Here is a 22,344-nt window from a genome sequence, read left to right on the forward strand (position 1 = left end):
ATCCAAAAAAAGATAATAAAAGCTAGATAGCATTTTTCTTTTTCTATGTTTGACAATAAAATCAAATTTGGATTTGTCCATAAAACTCCTGAAATTCTATGCAAAATATATTTGTGAGCAAATGTTTGTTTTTCTGGGGCGAAAGTCCTTAGTTTTCCTTTGATTTTCTGTGGGTTTTGCAGATGCAAATAGGTTAAGGATTACTAATATATATAGTTAACTCCCAAATAAAGAGGTTTGAATATATCTTTACTTTACCTGTTAACCTTCTTATAGTCCTGGATGCTTTCTGTTATTTACCTCCTGACTGTAAAACATGCATTTTTTATTACTATTTTCTGACACACTTCATTGTCATATGCTCTGGTCATTAGGTATAAGTTTACATGGAAGGGGTGAGGAGTATGATGAGGTACTAACATTTATCAACTACCTGCTAGGAACTAAACAGGTGCTTTATGCCTAGTTTTTAATATGATGTTTCATAATTCTGTTAGACATGCTGAGTAATTTGAAATTCAGAGAAGTTAAATATCTGCAGATACACTATCTGTAGATTCTCTAGTAGTAGGCCTGGGACTCCAACCTACGTCTCTCTAATAAGTCCTAAATTATCCTGGCTCCTCTATACAACCAGGAGAGAGAACACAGAAAGCAAGTGGGGAATACAGATGTCTACCTTTTTTTCGTATTGAACAGTTTTCTATAATATTTGCTATTTCTAATTACCATTTTTATATGACCATTGGTGCATATAAACTATATGACATTTTGGTCTCTATGAGCATTAAAAGGATAAAGACATTGTATTAGATTGCTTGAATTGAATGGCTTGTATTGTTGTTATGAAATACCAAAGAAATCTTTATAATATTTGGAATTAAAATATTACCAAGGAAGTAACCCTGAACTGAAGCTTATATAGAGCACTTGTTTGAATTATAGTGTTACATTTTTTATGTTTATTCATACTAGGTAGTAATTCTCTCACCTTATGATTTCATAGCTTCATTGCACTTTAAAAAATTATAAGCATGGCATTGAACTATTGTTTATGTGGGTAACATCTATTGATATTTACTATGTTAAAGAATAAAATTATTTAATTCACATAAAATATAAATAAGCCCACTACATATTAAAATAAATAATATAATGAAAAATAGCTGTGTATTTCAAAACTCCCAAAATAGTCAAAATATTAACAGTTTTTTTACATTTTGTAAATCTCTATAATCTCTGGCTTAATAAAAGATAGCTAAATTTTCAAATAACTGTTTCTATGTTTAATCTGTTGTAATATGTTTTTGTTGAAATTTGTGAGGAAAATTATGCTTGGAACAATTATGTAACTTGGAAGGAATATTTTAATAACTTTTTCTAATGAATATGGATATTATTTGTTTTGCTATTTTACTCAAACTGGACAATAATGATAGACAGTTTCTTAAAGGTAAGTGTAGTAGTCAGAGTTCTCCAAGAAACAGAACCAATGATTGATTGATTGATTGATAGATAGATAGATAGGTAGATACATACATACATATATACATACGGGATTTATTAGGAGAATTGACTCATGCAGTTATGGAGGCTGAGGACTTTCCTGACTGGCCATCTGTAAGCTGGAATTCTGATGTCTTAGGACAAGAGAAATTTATATCCCAGCTCCAGAAGAGAGAGGAAATAGCCTATTTGCTCTATTTGGGTCCCCTCTAATTGGGTACGTCTGCCCACATGGAGGGCAGATCTTACTTACTCAGCCTATGGACTCACTTGTGAATCTCCTCTGGAAACATTCTCACAAGCATACACAGAAATAATGCTTTATCAGTACTCTGTATAATCCTTCAACCAGTCAAGGTGGCACCAAAAATTAATCATCATAATAAGTAACAATGTGGAATTCAAAGCCATATTAAGGACATTTTCATAATACTCTGTTAAGTTAAAATCTGTTGGTCCACCAGAGTAGCCAATACAATATTGAAGAATAAGAAAAAAGTTGGAGGACTTGACACTATACAGCTTCAAGATTTATTATAAAGCTGTGGTGATAGGGGCAGTGTAGTATTGGCAAAATAGACAAATAGATCAAGGAAAAAGAATAGAGAGCCCAGAAATAGACCCATATAAATATAGTTGCTGTGGTCTGAATGTATATATCTGCCCAGAATTCATATGTTGAAGCTTAACCCCCAGTGTGAGGGCATTTGAAGGATGAGGCCTTTGGGAGGTGATTTAGTCATGAGGGCAGAGACCTCATGAATTGGATTAGTGTCCCTAATAAAAGAGGCCTGAGACAGGCCCCTTTCCCCTACCACCATATGCGATTATAGCCAGAAGACAGACATCTATGAATCAGGAAGTAGGCCTTCACCTGAATTTCTTGGCACCTTGATCTTGGACTTCCAGACCTGCAGAACAGTGAGAAATAAACTTCTTTTGTTTATCAGCCACCCAGTCCATGGTATTTTTTAAATAGCAGCTCAAATAGACTTAAGACAATGTTCAACTGATCTTTGAAAAAGGAATAAACAAAATACAATGGAGCAAAGACAGTTTTTTTAACAAATGGTGCTGGAACACCTGGACATCTGCATGCTTTAAAAAATTGAATCTGGACGTAGACCTTACACCCTTAAAAAAATTAATTCAAAGTGGATCATAGGACTACATATAAAACACAAAACTATAAAACTGCCAGAGAATAATATAGGAGAAAGCCTAGGTAACCTTGGGTATGGCAGTGATTTTCAGCTCTAAAGGTACCATCCACAAAAGAAAATATTGGTAAGCTGGGCTTCATTAAAAACTCTGCTCTACAAACACAATGCCATGAAATGAAAAGAGAAGCCACAGACTGGGAGAAATATTTTCAAAAGACACATCTGATAATATACTATTACTTAAAAATATACAAGAACTCCTAAAACTCAGCAATAAAAAAATGAACAACCCTAGGCCGAGCGCAGTGGCTCACGCCTGTAATCCCAACACTTTGGGAGGCCAAGGCAGGTGGATCACTTAAGGTCAGGAGTTCATGACCAAGCCTGGCCAACTTGGTGAAACCCCATCTCTACCAAAAATACAAAAATTAGCCATGCGTGGTGGTGCACGACTGTAATCCCAACTACTCAGGAGGCTGAGGCAGGAGAATGGCTTGAACCCAGGAGGCGGAGGTTTCAGTGAGCCGAGAACATGCCACTGCACTGCAGCCTGGGCAACAGAGCAAGACTCTGTCTTAAAAAAATAAATAAATAAAAATAAAAATAAACCCTATTGAAAAATGGGCCAAAGACCTTAACAAACACCTCACCAAAGAAGATATACAGATGTCAAATAAGTATATAAAAAGATGTTCTACATTTTATGTCATCATGGAAATGCAAGTTAAAACAACAGTGAAATATTACTACATATCTATTAGAATGGTCATAATCTGGAATACTGACAATACCAAGTGCTGATGAGGATGTGGAGCAAGAAACTCATTAATTGCTGGTGGGAATGCAAGATGGCATAGCCACTTTGGAGGACAGTTCAGTGGTTTTTTAACATGCATTCCAGCAGTTTTGCCCCTTGGTATTTATCCAAATGTGTTGAAAATGTACATCCACACAAAAATCTGCACATAGATTTTTATAGAAACTTTATAAATGACAAAACTTGGAAGCAACCAAGATAACCTTCAGTGGGTGAATGGATAAGTAAACTGTGGTACATCCAGATAATGGAATATTATTCAGTGCCAAAAAGAAATGGGCTATCAAACTATGAGAAGATAAGAAGGAAACTTAAATGCATATTACTACATCAAAGCAGCCAATCTGCAAAAGCTACACATTGTAAGTATCCAGCTCTATGACTTTCTGGAAAAGGCAAAACTATGAAGATAGTAAAAGAATCAGTGCTTGCCAGAGGTTAGAGAGGAGGAAGGGATGAGCAGGCAGAGTACAGAGGATTTTTAGGGCAGTAAAACTACTCTGAATGATACTACAATGAAGGAAACATGTTATGATGCATTGTCTAAACCATAGAATATACAACACTGAAAATGAACCCTAATGTAAACTGTGGACTTTGGGTGATAATGATGTGTCAGTGGAGGTTTATCAGTGGTAATAAATGTGCCACTTCGTTGGGGTATGTTGATAATGGGAGAAGCTATGCATATTGCAGTACAAGGGATATATGGGAAATTATATGGAAAAATTTCTCACTTCCTAAAGATGCTATGAATTTCTTTTTCCTTTAAAGAAGTTTATGCAGATTTGTGGTTATCACATAAACAAAATTAACCATAAAAGAGTAATCCTCATTAGAAAAATATTTAAGTCACGTTTTTAAAGTCTGCTCAATTTTGCTGTAAACCTGAAACTAATCTAAAAATGTAAAGTTTTGTTTTACTATCCATTAGCCTTGAGTCTTCCAATTCTGGAAAGATGGAGTAAATGTACTTTGGTCTATTCCTCATGCTAAGTACAACTGAAAGTCCTAAGAAATAATGTGGTGGTGTGTTCTTGTTTTTGTGTGTGTGCCTCATGTATTTTATACTTGGAGCTGAAGCAGCTGACAACCTAGAAATATCGAAAGACACTGACAAATAGCTTCAACAAAAGCTTTCTCTGTTTAGCCAAAGGGCGTAGAAACCATACCTAGTCAGAAAGCTCATACTATAACCACCCTACTCCTGCCAAACACTACAGAAAAACTGTGGTCCTACACCAACCCATGCCAGCAAAAGTTGAGTGGGGAGCCTGGATTCTCACCCTCACTAGACTGTGATGAAGTACCCCAATTTGTGGTCCCCTGAAAGGGTCTCAGAACCTCTGGTATTCAAGATCACAGCTTTGAGACTTTAAGCTTTACTACTAAATGAGTTAAATTTCTCACTTCCTAAAGATGCTATGAATTTATTTTGTTTTTCCTTTTAAGAAATGTATGTAGATTTGTGGTTTATCACATAAAATTAACCATAAAAGAGTAGTCCTCATTAGAAAAATATTTAAGTCACTTTTTAAAAAAGTCTGAATAGTTGAAGTTTATTTTTCACCAAGTGATAATTTATTTTTGTCAATTTTGTGGGAAAGTAATGACTTATTATCTGTTTATAAACAAAATTTCTACACACTAATATTTTACATTTGAATACATGTGTAAATTTCTTTACTCCTATATTTGTCCCTCACAGGAATCCACATCTTCACCTCATCTTTTAATAAGTACTAGTATGTTTTGTTGACTACTGAGGCATTTTATAGTTAGTCTACTTAAATATTAGTTGGATTTATACCAAAAAGTTATCTAAAATAATATTGTCAATGATGAATTGTATTAAACAAATGTGTTTGACTGCTCTGTAATTCAGCATTTATAATTTGCCTTAGTTATGTAGTATGTTGTGTGACTTCACAGTATCAGGTTTTGTGAACTTCTGTAAGCATCCTTTCTGAGAAAGCCAATGGGAAAAGTATAATTTTTTACTACTTGTAATTTTGGATAATTGTTGTATATAAGAATGTTTACTATTAAAGGCACAAGATGAAATGTAGACTCAACAGTATTGAATGATGTTAAGAACAAATTAGATTGGAGATACTGGTGTAGTGTTTTTCTCTGGCTTCTGTCATGTGAACTTTCATTCTTATATTGGATAGATGGTGGATATTTAAAAGTATGGTCTAATCTAGGGGTTGGCAAACTATGATCCACAGGTCAAATCTGGCCTGCTACTTGCCTTTTTTTTTTTTTTTCTATTTTCTTTTTTCTTTCTTTTTTTTTTTTTTTTGAGATGAGGTCTACCTCTTTCACTCAGGCTGGAGTGCAGTGGTGCAATCATGGCTTACTGCTGCCTCAGCCTCCCAGGTTCCAGTGATCATCTCACTTCAGCTTCCCAAGTAGCTGGGACTACAGGCATGTGCCACCACAGCTGGCTACTTTTTACAATTATTATTTATTGTAGAGAGAGGATCTCTCCATGTTGCCCAGGCTGGTCTCAAACTCCTGGGCATAAGAGATCCTCCTGCCTCAGCCTCCCAAAGTGCTGGGAATGAGCCACTGTGCCCAGCCTGCTGCCTGGTTTTATAAATAATATTTTCATCTTATGAAATTGAAAAATATGACCCATTCGAAAGCACTTTGGAAATTGTGAAATAAATATTTATTAAATGACTAATTTCAAGTATCACAAATAGTTATTTAAATAATAATACATTATACAGAAAATATATGGATTTTGCCTGAAATTTCATCACAAGTTAAAAAATACATTTTGAAAAGGGATATGATGAATTTTGTTAATGTTAGTCTTTAAACTGAGTCATTCTGCTTGAGCATTTCAAAATGGAGAAAAAGGTTAAATACTTGCTGAATAAGATTTGTCCTCTGATTTGCTTCTGGTCTGTCACTATTTTGTAGATAACTTGAAATCTGTGTGAAATTACAGAATTCATAGGTAAAAAGGGGATGTAATATTTTTTGGAGAAAATTGAACTATATGTTCAGTGAATGTAAACTCTTCTTACTGATGTTGTCATACTCTTTTAAAAGTAGCAGATACCTGGGACTAATTATTCAGGATTTATTCTGAATCAGAGAAATCCAGTGCTTATGTTTACTCAATAAAACTGCTATTTTAAAAGAAATATTTTTATCTTTGGAAAGACAATGATACATGAAAATTGAAGTTTTGTTAGAACACAGTCTTACTCATTCACCTATGTATTACCTATGGGTGGTTTCACTGTACAACAGCAGAGTTGAGTAGTTTCATATGTCACTCAAAGCCAGAAATACAGTCATCCATCCTTTGGTATGTGTTGGGGATTGTTCCAGGACCCCTGCATATACCAAAATCTGCATATACTCAGTCCCTCCATTCGGCTCTGGGGAACCTGCATGTATACAAAACATTGGCCCTCCATATATGCGGGTTTTGCATTTCATTAATTTGATCTATGTTTGGTTGAAAAAAATCTGCAGATAAGTGGAACCAAGGAGTTCAAACTTGTGTTGTTCAAGGGTAAACTGCATTTTGACTGTCTTTACAGAAAAAGTTTATTGACCCGTGGTGTAGATAAGAAATCATTGTGACCTGAGTAAGAATATTAGTCAATGTAACTCCTTCAAGATAATGAAAAGAGTACTGAGCTATGATTTAAACTTACTGCAGAGAAGTCTAGCATATTCCAGTTATCAGCAGTGTAGCATGATAACTAAATTACTTGACCTTTCAGAATCTTAGTTTTCTCAATTGTTAAATGAACATACTGATACTATTCTACTCACTTCACAGTCTTAAAAGGGATAGCATTAGGAGATATATCTAATGCTAAATGACGAGTTAATGGGTGCAGCACACCAACATGGCACATGTATACATATGTAACAAACCTGCACATTGTGCACATGTACCCTAAAACTTAAAGTATAATAATAATTAAAATAAATAAATAAAAGAAAATAATTTAAAAATAATAAAAGGTAAGTGATGATAATATTATATTAAATATGGTGATAGAATTGCTGGATAATTTAATCAGGGAATGCTAAAAAGATAGTGACTCGATGTTGATAATTTCATAAGCTTTTCATTATGTCTTTGTGAGTATATAGTTCATTAGAATTGTTATAAGAAGTTGTTGTTGAATAATTTCAGGTCAATGTGGAAGAAGATGTCTGGTATTTTAAAGTATTCTGTTTTAGAACAAAATCTAGCTTTTTAATAGCGCATGCAAGACCAGTAATGATCTGATTACTTCCTGGCTCTTCAACTTCACCTCTCACTATTTGCTGTTTTTATACTATTTGTATAAATGATGGAATTAGAGAGAGAAAGGCTAAGATAATAGGAGTGAAAGAAACATCTATGCCAGACAGAAGTAAACTATGGCTGTGTTTGCCATGATTTGTTTTTACAATCTGGTTGTTTACAGAAACAAAGCAACAAAAACTAAATATGAAATTAAATAATGAAGAAGCTATGCCGAAGGATGTTTAAAATTTGAAAAAACAACTTTATAAGAACCTTTATGTTTTCTTATGATTGGATAACTACTATTTTTTTAAATTAATCTTAATTTTAGAGACTATAAAAGGAGAGAGATTACATATAGGAACTTTTCCTTTTGGAAACAATTAAAATTGTGTGTCTTATACGGGCTATTCAACATGATATAAATGTGGAAAATCTACTTACAGAAAAATTTCTGAGGTTATAGTGTTAAATGTTTTCTATTTCTGTAGAGGATATTCAAAGAAAAATTGGTATCAGTAAAATGGACAACTGCACAAAACCCTATTTGTTTTTAGGGGAGGAGGTGAGAGATTGAGGTGGGACTATACATTTTCAAAGAGAGAGGCACTTAGCTACTAGAAATTTAACGAATATTTTATTTTTGACACACATACTGGAATTTCTAAACTGTGTGAGAGAAGTAAAATAATTTTACAGTTAAAATTATATGAAAGAAGTAGATTTGTGATTTAGATTTAGAGGGAAAACCTAACAGTAATACATGTACGCATGTTGGCTGTTGCTGTTTTGAATTTATTTCTCCCTTATGATCTAATTTAAATTTGTATTTTTTTACTTAGTAAATTATTGGTCTGGGACAACTCGGGGATGAAGGATTTTACTTAATTTTTCTAAATTAGCACTTCTGCTATTGTCTTTGCATTTATTATTCATCCTAGAATAGAACAAATATCCAGTTAAAAATCTTTATTATGACCGGATGCAGTGGCTCACTCCTGTAATCCCAGCACCTTGGGGGCCGAGGCGGGTGGATCATGAGGTCAAGAGATCGAGACCATCCTGGCCAACATGGTGAAACCCCGTCTCTAGTAAAAATACAAAAATTAGCTGGGCGTGGTGGCGTGCGCCTATAGTCCCAGCTACTTGGGAAGCCGAGGCAGGAGAATCGCTTGAATCCGGAGACAGGGGTTGCAGTGAGCCGAGATTGCACCACTGCACTCCAGCCTGGCAACAGAGCAAGACACCATCTAAAAAAAAAACTATATTATTTCTCAATTATTTTTATTTCAGTTATATCACAACTATTTGAAATTTGCTTATGAAGCTACCAAAGAGTACATGCACAGAAAGGAAACCTTATGCTTGCCCTGCCCTGCCATCCAGTTTTCCTTCCCTAAAAGCAACCTCTGTTACAGAGGTTATCTGTGCATGCGCACATGTGCACACACACAAATGTGAATGTACAGATACATATATACATATGTATATATGCATATTTACATATGCATGTAAGTGCAATATGTACATATTACACATTTGAATAAAAATACATCTTACAAAAATGTATACTGTTGTGCATATTTCTCTTTTTTTTACAATATCTCAAATATGTTTCATATCTAAACAGACACCACTTTTTAATAGCTGCATAGCATCTTGTTTATTTATAACTAATACATAATAACTGTACATTTGGGTGCAGCCATGATGGCTGACTAGAAACAGTAGCAATTGGATGCTCCCATCAAAAAGAACCATAATAAGTGTGTGAAACCTTCACCTGCAACCAAGGTATTCAGGCTCTCTAATCAGAAATGACTAGGTGGCTGGTGTGATCCACGGAGAGAAAGGAAGAGCAATGTGGTGTGGCAGCCCACTTGGGAGCCACACAGGGCAGGGTAGCCCCTACCCTGCAGCCAAGGGAAGACAGTGAGTGAGCCTGCTAACCAGCCGGGGAAACTGCTTTTTCCATGGAACTGTGCCACCCATGGATCAGAAGATCACACTCGTGAACCCACGCTACCAGGGCCTAACATTTCAACCCCAGAGCCATGTAGATTCTCAACAGCCTCTCAGCTAGAATCTACTTAAGCCTACCAAGCTCCTGGGGGGAGGGGCGACCAACACCACAGCTATGGCTGCCTACTGTCTAAGCCATTTGAGATCCTTGGGGTAAGGGCAGCAGCCAGCACTGAGACTCACAACTGCCTAGCATGCTAAGCTCCCTGGGCGGGGTAAGGGTGGCATCCATCTCTATAGCTCCAGGCTGTACTTCTCCCCTCCTGGAGCCAGGGAGGCTGGACAGCTTGGTCCCAAGACATGTCCTCCACAGCCCAACACACCAGCTGTGGCAGACTGTGGCCACAGTGCCTCTTCAGGTGTGACCATGACTCATCCTTCCTCACTGGGTGGGGCTTCCCTGCAGGAACTCCAGAAACTCCAGCCAGAGGCTCAGGGACAGAACCCAGATCTCCCTGGGCTTGAACCCCTAGGGGAAGGAGTCGCCACAGTCTCTGTGGACCAGCAGACTTTGCCTTTCCTCCTGGTAGTTTTGGGGAATCCAGGCAGCCCAGACGAGTGGGTTTTCCCCCAGTGAAGCACAGCCCTTCCCCCAAGGGACAATCTAAGTACTTCATTAAACAGGTCCTGTTCCCTGTGCCACCCAACTGGGTGAGACCCTCCAAAAGGGATTGTCAAAAACCCTATACAGGAGCGATCCTACTGGCATCAGATTGGTGTCCCTTGAGATCAGAGATCCCAGAAGAAGGAGCAGGCACCCATCTTTGCTGTTCTCCAGCCTCCTTGAGACATCTCCAGATGTGAGAGCGAACCAAATGAATAGGGCCTGAAGTGAACCCCCAGCAAACCACAGCAGCCATATAGAAGAGGGACCTGACCATTGAAAAACAATCAAAGAGAAAACAACAACAACAGCATCGACAACAACAACAACAACAAAAAGCCGTCATGAAAACCCCATCCAAGGGTCAGCATCCTCAAAGATTGAAATTAGACAAACTCATGAAGATGAGAAAGAATCAATGAAAAAATGCTGAAAACCCAAAAGGCCAGAGTGCATCTTCTCTAAATGATTATAACAACAGCAAGGAACCTGATAGAGGATGAGATGGACAAACTAACAGGAGTAGTCTTCAGAAGATGGGTAATAAAAAACTACATGGAGCTAAAGGAGCATGTTCTAACCCAATGCAACAAAGATAAGAACGTTGATAAAAGGTTAGAGGGGCTGCCAACTAGAATAACCAATTTAGAGAGGAGCATAAATGACCCTATGGAGCTAAAAAACACAGCATGAGAACTTCATGAAGCATACACAAGAATCAATAGCCGAATCGACCAAGTGGAAGAAGGGATATCAGAGTTTGAAGACCACGTTGCTGAAATAAGGCATGCAGACAAGAGTAGAGATAAAGAATGAAAAGGAATGAACAAAACCTCCAAGAAATATGGGACTTCAGCGTTTAAAAAGACCAAATCTATGATTAACTGGAATACCTGAAGGAGATGGGGAGAACAGAAAGAAGCTGGAAAACACACTTCAGGATAATATCCAGGAGAACCTCCCCAACTTAAGACAGGCCAACATGCAAATTCAGGAAATACAGAGAACACCAATAAGATACTCCACAAAATCAACCCAAAGACACATAATCATCAGATTCTCCAAGGACAAAATGAAGGAAAAAGTATTAAGGACAGCCAGAGAGAAGGGCCAGGTCACCTACAAAGGAAGCCCGTTGGAATAATAGCGTAACTCTCAGCAGAAACCCTACAAGCCAGAAGAGATTGGGGGCCAATATTCAACATTCTTAAAGAAAATAATTTTAAACGCGGAATTTCATATCTAGCCAAACTAAACTTCATAAGCAAAGGAGAAATAAAATCCTTTCCAGAGAAGCAAATGCTGAGGGATTTTGTTACCACCAGGACTGCCTTGCAAGAGCTCCTGAAAGAAGCACTAAATATGGAAAGGAAAAACCGGTATCAGCCACTGCACAAACACTCCAAAATGTAAGGACCAATGACACTATCAAGAAACTGCATCAACTAGTGTGCAAAATAACCAGGTAGCATCATGATGACAGGATCAGATTCACACATAATAATACTGACCTTAAATGTAAATGGGCTAAATGCCCCAATTAAAAACACAGATTGGCAAATTTAATAAATTTTCAAGACCTATTGGTGTGCTGTATTCAGGAGGCCTATCTCAAGTGCAAAGACCCACATAGGCTCAAAATAAAAGGATGGAGGAAAATACACCAAGCAAATGGAAAGCCAAAAAAAAAAAAAAAAAAGAAAGAAAAAAAAAAAGGGCAGGAGTTGCAATCCTAGACTCTGACAAAACAGAGTTTAAACCAACAAAGATCAAAAAAAGACAAAGAAGGGCATTACATAATGGTAAAGGGACCAATTCAACAAGAAGAGCTGACTATTCTAAATATATATGCACCCAATACAGGTGCACTCAGATTTATTAAACAAGTTGCTAGAGACCTGAAAAAAACTTAGACTCGCACACAATAATAGTGGGAGACTTTAACACCCCACTGTCAATATTAGATCAACAAGAGAGAAAATTAACAAGGATGTTCAGGACTTGAACTCATATCTGGATCAAGTGGACCTAATAGACATCTACAGAATTCTCCACCCTAAATCAACAGAATGTACGTTCATCTCGGTGCCGCATAGCACTTATTCTAAAATCAGCCACATAATTAGAAGTAAAACGCTCCTCAGCAAATGCAAAAGTACTGAAATCATAACAGTCTCTCACACCACAAGGTAATCAAGTTAGAACTCAGGATTAAGAAACTCACTCAAAACCACACAATTGCATGGAGGTTGAACAACCTGCTCCAGAATGACTCCTGGGTAAATAATGAAATTAAGGCAGAATTCAAGATGTTCTTTGAATCCATTGAGAACAAAGACACAACGTACCAGAAGCTCTGGTACACAGCTAAAGAAGTGTGAGAGAGAGAAACTTACGGCCCTAAATGCCCACATCAGAAAGCTAGAAAGATCTCAGATCGACACCCTATCGTCACAATTTAAAAGAGCTAGAGACGCAAGAGCAAACTAATCCGAAAGCTAGTAGAAGACAAGAAATAACTAAGATCAGAGCAGAATTGAAGGAGATAGAGACACAAAAACCCCTCTAAAAAAATCAGTTAATCCAGGAGCTGGTCATTTGAAAAGATTAACACAATAGATAGACTGCTAGCCAGACTAGTAAAGAAGAAAAGAGAGAAGAATCAAATAGACACAATAAAAAATGATAAAGGGGATATCACCACTGATCCAATATACAAACTACCATTAGAGAATACTATAAACACCTCTAGGCAAATAAACTAGAAAATCTAGAAGAAATGGATAAATTCCTGGACATGTACACCCTCCCAAGACTAAACCAGGAAGAAGTTGAATCCCTGAATTGACCAATAACAAGTTCTGAAATTGAGGCAGCAATTAATAGCATACTAACCAAAAAAAGCCCAGGACCAGATGAATTCACAGCGGAATTCTACCAGAAGTACAAAGAGGAGATGGTACCACATTCCTTCTGAAATTATTCCAAACAGTTGAAAAGGAGGGACTCCTCCCTAACTCATTCAGTGAAGCCAGCATCATCCTGATACCAAAACCGGGAAGAGACACAACAAAAAAAGAAAACTTCAGGCCAATATCCCTGTTGAACATTGATGCAAAAATCATCGATAAAATACTGGCAAACCAAATCCAGCAGCACATCAAAAATGTTATCCACCATTATTAAGTTGGCTTCATCCCTGGGATGCAAGGCTGGTTCAACATACCCAAATCAATAAATGTAACCCATCACATAAACAGAACCAAAGACAAAACGCACATGATTATCTGAATAGATGCAGAAAAGGCCTTTGATAAAAGTCAAAATCCCTTCATATTAAAAACTCTAAATAAACTATGTATTGATGGAACATATCTCAAAATAATAAGAGCTATTTATGACAGACCCACAGCCAATAGCATACTGAATGGGCAAAAGCTAGAAGCATTCTTTTTAAAAACTGGTACAAGACAAGGATGCCCTATCTCACCACTTCTATTCAACATAGTATTGGAAGTTCTGGCCAGGGCAATCAGGCAAGAGAAAAATAAAGTGTATTCACATAGGAAGAGAGGAAGTCAAATTGTCTCTGTTTGCAGACAATATGATTTTGTGTTTAGAAAATCCCATCGTCTCAGCCCAAAAACTCTTTAAATTATTAAGCAACTTCAGCAGTCTCAGGATACAAATCAGTGTGCAAAAATCACAAGCATTTTTATACACCATCAATATACAAGCAAAGAGCCAAATCATGAATAAACTCCCATTCATAATCGCTACAAAGAATAAAATACCTAGGAATACAGCTAACAAGGGATGTGAAGGACCTCTTCAGGGAGAACTACAAACCACTGTTCAAGGAAATAAGAGAGGACACAAAGAAATGGAAAAACATTCCATGCTCATGGATAGGAAGAAACAATATCGTGAAAATGGTCATACTACCCAAAGTAATGTATAGATTCAATGCTGTTCCCATCAAACTACCATTGACATTATTTACAGAATTAGAAAATAACTACTTTAAACTTCATATTGAATCAAGGAAGATCCCATATAGCCAAGACAATCCTAACCAAAAAGAACAAAGCTAGAGACATCATGCTACCTGACTTCAAACTACACTACAAGGCTACAATAATCAAAACAGCATGGTAGTGGTACCAAAACAGGCATATAGGCCAATGGAATAGAACAGAGACCTCAGAAATAACACCACACATCTGCAACCATCTGATCTTTGACAAAGCTGAAAAAAACAAGCAATGGGGAAAGGACTCCCTATTTAATAAATGGTGCTAGGAGAACTGGGCAGCCACATGCAGAAAACTGAAACTCGACCCTTTCCTTACACCTTATTCAAAAATTAACTCAAGATGTGTTAAAGACTTAAATGTAAAACCCAAAACTATAAAAACCCTAGAAGAAAACCTAGGTAATACCATTCAGGACACAGGCATGGGCAAAGACTTCTTGACAAAAATGCCAAAAGCAATTGCAACAAAACCCAAAATTGACAAATGGGATCTAATTAAACTAAAGAGCTTCTGCACAGCAAAAGAAACTATCCTCAGAGTGAACAGGCAACCTACAGAATGGGAGAAAGTTTTGCAATCTACACATCTGACAAAGGTCTAATATCCAGAATTCATAAGGAATTTAAACAGATTTACCAGAAACATACAACCCCATCAAAAAGTGGGCAAAGGATATTAACAGACACTTCTCAAAAGAAGACATACATGCAGCCAACAAACATTTGAAAAAAAAAAAACAAAACATCACTGATCATTAGAGAAATGCAAATCAAAACCACAATGAGATACCATCTCACGCCAGTCAGAATGGCAATTATTAAAAAGTCAATAAACAATAGATGCTGGTGAGGCTGTGGAGAAATAGGAATGGTTTTACACTGTTGGTGGGGATGTTAATTAGTTCAACCATTGTGAAAGACAGTATGTAGATTTCTCAAGGATCTAGAACCAGAAATACCATTTGACACAGCAATTCCATTACTGGGTATATACCCAGAGGAATATAAATCATTCTACTATAAAGACACATGCACATGTTTGTTTATTGCAGCACTCTTGACAATAGCAAAGACGTGGAACCAACCCAAATGCCCGTCAGTGATAGACTGGATAAAGAAAATGTGGTACATATGCACCATGGAACACTATGCAGTCACAAACAGAGAATGCGATCATGTCCTTTGAAGGGACATGGGTGAAGCTGGAAGTCATCATCCTCAGCAAACTTAACATGGGAACAGAAAACCAAACACACCATGTTCTCACTCTTAAGTGGGTGTTGAACAATGAGAACACATGGACACATGGAGGAGAACAACACACACCAGGGCCTGTTGGGCGGCGGCAGCGAGGTTAGGGAACTTAAAGGATGGGTCAGTAGGTGCAGTAAATCACTGTGGCACATGTATACCTATGTAACAAATGTGCACGTTCTGTATATGTATCCTAGAACTTAATTAATTAATGTAATTTTAAAGGTCAAAAAACCTTGTACATTTATTTTATACAAAGTGATGTTTCAATGTAGGTATACATTGTATAATGGTCAAATCAGGCAGTTACTATATCTAACAGTTTAAACATTTATCATTTCTGTGTGGTGATAATATTCAAAATCCTCTCTTCTGCCTATCTTGAAATATACAGTGCATTCTTATTAGCTATAGTCACCCTAAAAAGTTTCAAAAGCTGGAGGTTTTGGTGCTCAATTGATTGAACAGTTTGACTAAAGATTTCCAAGTGAATTTTTAAAACATGCACCCAAGTTTAGATGATTTATTCATAAAAGTGCTCAGTATCATTGCAGGGTACTTATGTTGATTTAAAAAATAGTTCTTCAAAGGCTCAAGCAATTTTGCTCATCTTAGTTTAGAGACATCTAAAAACTTCAAAAAAAAATGGCGAGCTTAACAAACTGTTAAGTCCCTTTCGGCGTATCTTCTTACATCCTTCTTTGCCTTCCAACAATTGTGAATAATAGGACTAGAAAGAGAAAAATGAGAGAAAACCTCATAAGGTATTCAATCTCCATGCTTCGACAAATGTTTTGGAAATATTTGGAGACAGTTATGTATTAGTTAAATATTATCTCAATATGTGCTGTAGCTGAAAATCCTGTTATCAGTATAACACTTTCTTCCTGTATTTCACAAGAATTGAGCCACATTTAGAGGCATCCACCAACCATTTTCTGGACATGAATTTACAAGATAAATAACTCCCCTTTAGGGAAATTAAATATTTATATATTTTAAGCATTTCAGTATTTAACACAACATGATAAGGAAAGAATATAAAAAGATTTCAATCTAGAGCAGTAATTTACTGAGTCTGAGAGATTGCCAGATTTGCTTGGATTTGCCAGATCCTGTTTTAGAAGTATGCCAAAATGTGAATATTTTATATTTTTAAATATAAAATAAGTATTTCTAGTTACATAGTTTTCACATAACACGCTGGACTGTAGATTATATGGTTGCCTGTTTTTCTTCCACTAAACTTGCATTTAGCAGCAAGTACGGAGCTCAAAAGTCCCTATCATCAATATTTTATATTGTAAAACTAATTTTAGTAGAATATTAAGCTTTTAAATTATTAAACATGTGAAGAACTCTTAATAGTCTATTATACATAGGTATTAAAACATAAGAGTTCAGACCAGTCTGGGTATTTAGAAAAATGAGTAATTTAAAAAATGGATCCAAAGATATTAAAAAGAAGAGAATACAGTATTATAATGTGTCAGGAGATATTCAGGTTAAAATAATCATATCTTAGATAATTTGCCAATGAGATTAATATAATGCCTCTTTCTAATGACCACGTTTTTGTTAGGGCCTTTATTTGAACAGTGTTCCTACAGCTTTCAATAACTAAAAGATTAGCAGCCTTTTCTAAACAACCATTCTTTTAAACATAAAATAGCACTATTAAACAGGATTAGAACTCTGTATTAGAGTGAAAGCACCCTGAAATGAAGAGCCCCATCTATCACATTAAGCCTGTACTGTAGTCCCCTTTTATCCACAGGGGATAAATTCCAAAACTGCCAGTGAATGGCTGAAACCACAGATACTACTGAACCCAAGTACTGCGATACCACAATAGCTGATCTGATAACCCAGATGGCTGGTAAGTGAGTAACAAGTGGGTAGCCTATACAATGTGAATTCACTGGACAAAGGGATGATTCATGTCCCAGTGGGATGGAGTGGGAAGGTGTAAAATTTCATCATACTCCTCAGAATGGCACATAATTTAAAACCTAAGTATTATTTATGTCTGGAAGTCTTTAATATTTCAGACCACAGTTGACCTTGGAAAGCAAAACTGAAGATAAGGGAAGACTACTCTATTCTCATTGCTGGGCAAAGTCCCTCATACTTAGTAAGTGATGTCTTTCCTTAATGAAGTCACAGACCTAATTTTATGTTTTAGCCCTTCCACTTATAAGATATACATCCAAAAAAAGGACAAAGCACTCCAAAGGGGAAATGTATCTTTTTGTCAAGTCAGGGAATACTTAGTAAGGAGAAGACAATTTGAGTTATCAGTGTCAAGAGAGAAGTTGGATTGCAGGAACAAAGTTGATGCCATTAAAAAAAAAAAGAATAGAAGTTGTTTGTGAAATAATGAGTGTCCACTGCATTAGTTATATGAAGGGAAGTAATGGAAAGCTATGTTGGAGGGAGGGGAATTTTTTAGCCAGAAAAGCACATTTGTAGTTGTACTTATAAAGATGATTAACAGTAGTGCTTATAAAATGGACTGGATCAGAGATCCTTTATACAACTGTAAATGCTTTATATATTATTTCAATAAATCACCCTGGGTTCTTAGTTATTCATATTTTAAAAGTTCATTGATAACTGTATATTAAGATGCTAAAATAATAGAATTGCTTTTGCAAATACAAATATATGCCAAATAGATTCCAGTTATCAATCATTTGGTAATTTACTCCTCTGTTTATAAATTTCAAAATATGTTCCAAGGCGTGGAATCTGAGAATTCTTTTTTCCAAAACATTGTACATATTATATGAGCTGTGTTAAAGTGAATCTAATCTTAGTCTATGCGTCATCATATTTCAGAAGCTGTTACCCAGGTCGTGATATGTCTTTTTTCACATACATGTGAATATGAAAATAGCACTATATGTATAAAATTTCTTTTTATGGTAACTCACAAATATTATTTCTCTGCATGTTTATTTTATACTGTTTTATTTTTTCTGTAGCCAACTTCATTAGATCTGCTTGTTTGCCCTCAGGTAGAACATCTGTTAAGGGAATAAATGATTGATGGTTGAGTAGAATCTAGGGAAATAATCGAGATGAAAGAAGCAGTGTTGTACAAAAGTTAAGAGCTGCAGATTTGGGCTTGACAATTTGGAATGAAATATTAGGTTTTCCACTAAATAGGGCTTTTTAACCTATGTGCCTCACTTTCTACATCTGTAAACTTGGGAGAGTAATTTAAGATGCTACCTACTTCTTAGGATTATCATGAGGCTTAAATTAGGTAATACATGTAAAAGCTCATAGAACATAGTCTGATAAGTGGAAAGGACTAATAGATGTTAGCTATAAATCATTATTTTCATAATTTGAGTTACATACTCTAAGAAAGGTCCACATATACCTTAATAGAATAGTTATCAAACTTTATTATGCAAATTTTATTGTACAGATTTGTTTTTTTATGTATTTTGTTTTGTTTGTTTTTCCATAGGTTATTGGGGGTACAGGTGGTGTTTGGTTACGTGAGTAAGTTCTTTAGTGGTGATTTGTGAGATTTTGGTGCACCCATCACCTGAGCAGTATACACTGCACCCTATTTGTAGTCTTAACCCTCCCCCTCCACCCTTACTCCCAAGTCATTAAAGTCTGTTGTATCATTCTTATGCCTTTGTGTCCTCATAGCTTAGACCCCACATATCAGTGAGAATATACAATGTTTGGTTTTCCATTCCTGAGTTACTTCACTTAGAATAATAGTCTCTAACCTCATCCAGGTCACTATGAATGCCGTTAATTCATACCTTCTTTTGGCTGAGTAGTATTCCTTTGAATATATATGCCACAGTTTCTTTATCCACTTGTTGATTGATGGGCACTTGGGCTCGTTCCGTGATTTTGCAGTTGTGAATTGTGCTGCCATAAACATGCGTGTCCAAGTGTCTTTTTCATATAATGACTTCTTTTCCTCTGGGTAGATACCCAGTAGTGGGATTGCTGGATCAAATGGTAGTTCTTTTTTTTTTTTTTTTTTAATTATACTTTAAGTTCTAGGGTACATGTGCACAATGTGCAGGTTTGTTACATATGTATATGTGTGCCATGTTGGTTTGCTGCATCAACTTGTCATTTACATTAAGTATTTCTCCTAATGCTATCCCTCCCCCGCCCCCTACCCCCCCACAGGCCCCAGTGTGTGATGTTCCCCGCCCTGGGTCTGTGTGTTCTCGTTGTTCAATTCCCACCTATCAGTGAGAACATATGGTGTTTGGTTTTCTGTCCTTGTGGTGGTTTGCTGAGAATGATGGCTTCCAGCTTCATCCATGTCCCTGCAAAGGACATGAACTCATCCTTTTTTATGGCTGCATAGTATTCCATGATGTATATGTGCCACATTTTCTTAATCCAGTCTATCATTGATGGACATTTGGGTTGGTTCCAAGTCTTTGCTATTGTGAATAGTGCCGCAATAAACATACATGTGCATATGTCTTTATAGTAGCATGATTTATAATCCTTTGGGTATATACCCAGTAATGGGATTGCTGGGTGAAATGGTATTTCTAGTTCTAGATCCTTGAGGAATCACCACACTGTCTTCCACAGTGGTTGAACTAATTTACACTCCCACCAACAGTGTAAAAGCGTTCCTATATCTCCACATCTTCTCCAGCACCTCTTGTTTCCTGACTTTTTAATGATCGCCATTCTAACTGGCATGAGATGGTATCTCCTTGTGGTTTTGATTTTCATTTCTCTGATAACCAGTTATGAGCATTTTTTCATGTGTCTGTGGGTTGCATAAATGTCTTCTTTTGAGAAGTGTCTGTTCATATCCTTTGCCCGCTTGTTGATGGGGTTGGTTTTTTCTGTAAATTTGTTTAAGTTCTTTGTAGATTCTGGATGTTAGCCCTTTGTCAGATGGGTAGATTGCAAAAATTTTCTCCCATTCTGGAGATATTAGCCCTTTGTCAGATGGATAAATTGCAAAAATTTTCTCCTGTTCTGTAGGTTGCCTGTTCACTCTGATGGTAGTTTCTTTTGCCTTGCAGAAGCTCTTTAGTTTAATTAGATCCCATTTGTCTATTTTGGCTTTTGTTGCCAATCAAATGGCAGTTCTACTTTTAGTTCTTTAAGGAATCTCCACACTGTTTTCCATAGTGGTTCTACTAGTTTACATTCCTACCAGCAGTGTAGAAGTGTCCTCTGATCACTGCATCCACACCAACATCTAATGGTTTTTGGTTTTTTGATTATGGCCATTCTTGCAGGAGTGAGGTGATATCACACTGTGGTTTTGATTTACATTTCTCTGATCATTGGTGATGTTGAGCATTTTTTCATGTGTTTGTTGCCCATTGGTATATCTTCTTTTGAGAATTGTCTATTTATGCCCTTAGCCCACTTTTAGATGGGATTTTTTATTTTCTATTTTTTGCTAATTTTTTTGAGTTTGTTGTATATTTTGGATATATATTAGTTCTTTGTCAGATGTATAGATTGTGAAGATTTTCTCCCACTCTGTGGGTTGTCTGTTTACTCTGCTGACTGTTCCTTTTGCCATGCAAAAGCTCTTTACCAGCTATGTATCTTTGCTTTTATTGCATATGTTTTGGGATCTTGGTCATGAAATCCTTGCCTAAGCCAACGTGTAGAAGGGTTTTTCTGATGTTATCGTCTAGAATTTTTATAGTTTCTTAGATTTAAGTCCATAATCCATGTTGATTTGGTTTTTGTGTAAGGTGAGAGATGACGATCCAGTTTCATTCTCTTACATGTGGCTAGCCAATTATCCTAGCACCATTTCTTGAAAAGGGTGTCCTTTCCCCACTTTATGTTTTTGTTTGCTTGTTGAAGATCAGTTGGCTGTCTAAGTATTTGGGTTTATTCCTGGTTTCTCTATTCTGTTGCATTGGCCCGTGTGCCTATTTTTATACCAGTACCATGCTGTTTTGGTGATTGTGGCCTTATAGTATAGTTTCGAATCAGGTAGTGTGATGCCTCCAGGTTTGTTCTTTTTGCTTAGTCTTGCTTTGGCTATGCGGGCTCTTTTTTGGTTTCATATGAATGTTAGAATTGTTTTTTTCTAATTTGGTGAAGAATGATGGTGGTATTTTGAATGGGGATTGGGTTGAATTTGTAGATTGCTTTTGGCACTATGTCATTTTCTTTGTTGTTTTTTTTTATTTGTTTGTTTGTTTGTTTGTTTTGTTTTTGAGACGGAGTCTCTCTCTGTTGCCCAGACTGGAGTGCAGTGACGTGATCTTGGCTCACTGCAACCTCCACCTCCCAGGTTCAAGTGATTCTCCTGTCTCCTCCTCCCAAGTAGCTGGTACTACAGGCATGTGCCACCACACCTGGCTAATTTTTGTATTTTTAGTAGAGACAGGGTTTCACCATGTTGGCCAGGCTGGTTTCACAATCCTCACCTCAAGTGATCTGCCCGCCTTGGCCTCCCAAAGTGCTGGGATTACAGGTGTGAACCACCATGCCAGGCCCAGTATGGTCATTTTCACAATATTGATTCTACCCATCCACGAGTGTGGGATGTATTTAATCATAAAGGGATGCTGGATTGTGTCATCTGTGACTTTGTTCAGCAGTGTTTTGTAGTTTTCCTTGTAGAGGTCTTTCACCTCCTTGGTTAGGTGGATTCCTAAGTATTTTATTTTATTTTTTTTGCAG

The 22,344-nt window shown here is 36.6% G+C and overlaps 1 protein-coding gene across 25 annotated transcripts in view; it reads left to right on the forward strand.

Annotated features, from left to right (window-relative positions):
• Nucleotides 1-22,344, forward strand: part of GPHN (gephyrin) — a 672,536-nt gene that overhangs the window by 183,584 nt on the left and 466,608 nt on the right. Inside the window, exon 1 of one of the 25 annotated variants that reach the window (XM_063793579.1) lies at nt 17,450-17,551. The exons of the other annotated variants lie outside the window; for them this stretch is intronic. The gene's annotated coding sequence lies outside the window, so the exon portion shown is untranslated. Of the gene's footprint in view, nt 1-17,449; nt 17,552-22,344 lie in introns of those variants that run through there. 25 annotated transcript variants of the gene reach the window in all.

Source organism: Pan troglodytes, chromosome 15, assembly GCF_028858775.2.
Source record: "Pan troglodytes isolate AG18354 chromosome 15, NHGRI_mPanTro3-v2.0_pri, whole genome shotgun sequence".
Classification (NCBI taxonomy): domain Eukaryota; kingdom Metazoa; phylum Chordata; class Mammalia; order Primates; family Hominidae; genus Pan; species Pan troglodytes.